This window comes from Leptonychotes weddellii, chromosome 8 (assembly GCF_054177405.1).
Source record: "Leptonychotes weddellii isolate Sample4059 chromosome 8, ASM5417740v2, whole genome shotgun sequence".
Classification (NCBI taxonomy): domain Eukaryota; kingdom Metazoa; phylum Chordata; class Mammalia; order Carnivora; family Phocidae; genus Leptonychotes; species Leptonychotes weddellii.
Window position 1 is genome coordinate 56212226 of NC_138376.1, and position 3580 is coordinate 56215805.

At 46.3% G+C, this 3580-nt stretch overlaps 1 pseudogene; it reads right to left on the bottom strand.

Moving 5' to 3' along the window:
• Nucleotides 1–396: 396 nt before the first annotated feature.
• Nucleotides 397–3060, bottom strand: LOC102726368 (E3 ubiquitin-protein ligase TRAF7 pseudogene; annotated as a pseudogene).
• Between the last annotated feature and the right edge of the window lie 520 nt (nucleotides 3061–3580).

Below are 3580 nucleotides of genomic sequence, written 5' to 3' on the forward strand. Positions count from 1 at the left end.
ATTCTCCTTTATCTTATGGCAGAATTTCAGTGGTGCATTTAAAATGTATAAGGTAGGGTAGAAAGGGCAGTATGTCTTTGCAGACGTATTCCTTCATCTGAAATCAGTAGAAATGAGAAATGGTTACCAAAATGAATCAGTTAATATCATAAAGAAATGATTTACTTGTTTATCTATCTATCTATCTATCTATCTATCTATCTATCTATCTATCTATCTATCATCTATCATGTATTTGCATTCCTAGTTAAGTCCCAGACTCTCAGTTAGGTACCTTATATGCATAGATGGCATCTTCCCATCACCTCCAGGAAGTACGATTTTTATTTCTGTTTTACAGATCAGGAAATTGAGGCTCAGAGTTGGTAAATATGTTTCCCAGCTATGCAACTAGTAAAGGTGAAGCAGGGTTTTCAATCTAGATCTTTCTAACTCCAAAGCCTATGTTCTCTTTATTGCTCTTTATTGCTTTCTTTTATAGGAAAAACAGATGCTAAGAAAGTAACTAATACTCTTCAGACAAATCAACAACTAGTGGGTCCTGGTCACCAGTTCCAGTGTGAGTGTGTGTGTGTGTTGGGGGGGGTCTCCTTCATACCAACAAGCAATTCTGGGACACCACCTGCTCAGTGCCCTGCAATTCAATTCAATTCTAACACTATCTACCTGGATATAGTCTCAGGTCCCAGAGGTTAAGGGCTCAGTCCTACAAGACCACCCACACCCTCCTCAATTCAAAAGCCAACTGCAAGTCCAGGTTGTCTTCTGGGCTTCTGACTGATTGGCTATAGATTGAAAGTTCCAACAACCCTCCCCGGGTTTAACTAATTACTTAGAGTGGCTCACAGAACTCACAGAAACATTTTATTTACTAGTTTACCCGTTTATTATGAAAGAGTATAACTCAGGAACAGACAGATGCAAGAGATGCATGGGGTGAAGTATGGAGAAAGGGCACAGAATTCCATACCCACACCGAGTATAGGATATGCTGGAGACTTTGGTCTGGTCTGGCATTGAATGACTGTCAAGGCATACATAGTGCCAATGTGGCCTGTTAGGACCCACACCTGTTACTTAGACTTGATGTCTCACGTGTGAATGAGGTTCTCCTAGGTGCCAGTCACAATGTGGCCATTCATTGTGCCAATATAGTAGATGCTGCTGGTGATGTCTACAGACGTGGATGCAGTTGAGGGTTCAGTTGTCCCAGATCTTGATTATTTGGTTAGGAGCCACTATGCATGTAGCTCTCACCAGGGCCTGCACCCAGTGGTTGAGGCCCACGAGCTCCTTCTTTAACTTCAGCTCAGTGCCCATGATGTCCCAGACCTGGATGTCCTTCAGGGAGCTGTTAAAGAGTATGCTGTATGAGGAGACCAGTGTGTATACCAATTGTCTGGGCCTGGGTCATGTTCACCCTCTGCAGGTTCTGGATATTCCACATGATGTACAGTCTTCTGAGCTACTGTCAAGCTTGTGCCCCTGAAGGCAGAGCATCAGCACAATGCTGTCATGATCCTCTCCAGCATCTTCTGACACTTACAGGTGATACAAGTGTCCCACATGTCACCCATGGAGTAGATGCAGAGACACCAGACAGGGCCCTTTGGCCCATTCAGTTTCCTTTGCACTTGAAGATCTGCTGAAAGTCACAGGATCCTAGGATGCCTGTGTTCAGCATGTATTGATGTAGGACATCTTGTCTTTCAACATGGACACATCCCTCCAGAACTCCATAAGGTCCTCTCTGAGCTCCCTGGTTTTAATCTAGAACATCAAACTTGAGCTTAGGCTCTTCTCCAGCTGGTCAGTCTTCTCTGAGAGCTTGCCAAGCATGAGGTGCAGAAAACAATCTCCTGGTCTTTCTGGGTCAGCACCACATGTATTTTGTGGAAGCTGTCAGCCTTTTGATGCAGGAACTCCTTCAGGTCCATCTCAAACATATCCTGGTTTCCCATGAACAAGCACCTTAAAGTGGGGATACTTGATGTGCTTGTACTCCTTGAGGGGTCCTCCAGGTTCATCTTGAGGAGGGGCTGGCTGCTAGGGTGGTTGGAGCCTGCAGTCACAGCAGCCCTTGGGGTCTGAGGCACTGAGCTTGATGGTGAAGGGGCCCCCACAGGGCATCTACCTCAAAGATGATGGGCTTCCTGCCAGCCACCACTGGACAGCCGTGCCTGCAGTGAATGAAGAGTTCCCGGATTTACACTCCACTGCGATTTTGTTCACTACCACCGTCAGCTTGGTGTGTTCATGGGACACTTCTCTGACTTTAAGATGCATCTTCAATAAAACATGGGCCTCCACGTGCTGATCACAGGGTCCTTGAAAATACTGTAGCAGAGCTGGCAACAGCTTCACTGAGGGCTGCTCAGCAAACCCTAGAGGCTCCAGCCCCTCCCTATACTCTGGCAGCAAGAATGTGGAGTGCAGACACAGGCTGGACTCAGAGGGCAGGCAGCTGCCAGAGACAGCACAGTAGAGCTTAGATTCGGAGTGCAGGGTGATAATGGGGACATGCCTACTTCCTCATCCCGAGGGAAGTAGATGAGGGTGCTGGAGGAGGGGGGCACCCTGTGGTGCTGTTTGTGCATGCTGGTCCTACTGGCTTTTGCAATGGTAGTGACAGCTGAAAAGGCAGGCCCCAAAGTCTTTTCCATCCTGGTCCCTATGGTGAGATCTGGGGTGGATGGCTTCATAGGCTCCCCCAAGCAGTTGTAGCAGGTGCCTTTGCCCGACCTCACGCTCATGAGAGGTATCCTGGACATTTATGTAATGTTCCCTACCTGTGGCCACCGGGAAGTAGCAACACCACCCTCCAGCTTCATCGGGCCCCCTTGGCTGCCTCTCTAGAAAGGGACCTGCGTGCATTTTAATATACAGCATTTTCAAAATAATTATTAGCCACATCTACTAAGAGAATCAACGAGGTAAGTTTGGTATCATCAAGTTATGTATATTCCCTTCTATATAAGGTCATGATAAATGTTGCACAATGTAAGAGCACAGGGACTTTCATCAGGGACTTGAATTTTATAGATACTAAACTCAGTTTAAATGACAGTATTGAAAGATCTTTGAGGTCTGAATTTCTCCAGTGCTCACTGCCTGAATACTGAGACACACAGCAAGAAAGAGTGAATAGTCAGCGGGGTCAAGGGCTGCAAAGAGAATGAAGAAGATGAGCACTGAGGAAACACTGTTGGATCTATAATAGGGAGGAATCCATGACCTTTGGGAGAGCATTTTCAGTAGTGTAGTGGAGAAGGGAGTTGGCTTGCAGTGCATTACAGAGTAATTGGGTAGTAGAAAAGAGACAGTGAGTGAGACTTCTCTTTATGTAGTGTAGCAGTGAAAGATGAGAGGGAATGAGTTTGACAAGCTAGCTGGGCCAAAGTACCTTTTTTTCCTAAAGAACTGTTTATTAGGCAGAGCAGGAGGCATGGGTGAGATGTGCATCTGTAGCAGAGTTCTGGGGGTGGAGAAATACAGAGAGAGAGAGAGAGAGAGAGGGAGACAGAGAGAGACTAGCACAAGATTCCCATGAGCAGATGCTTTGTCTGTCTAATAAGCACTT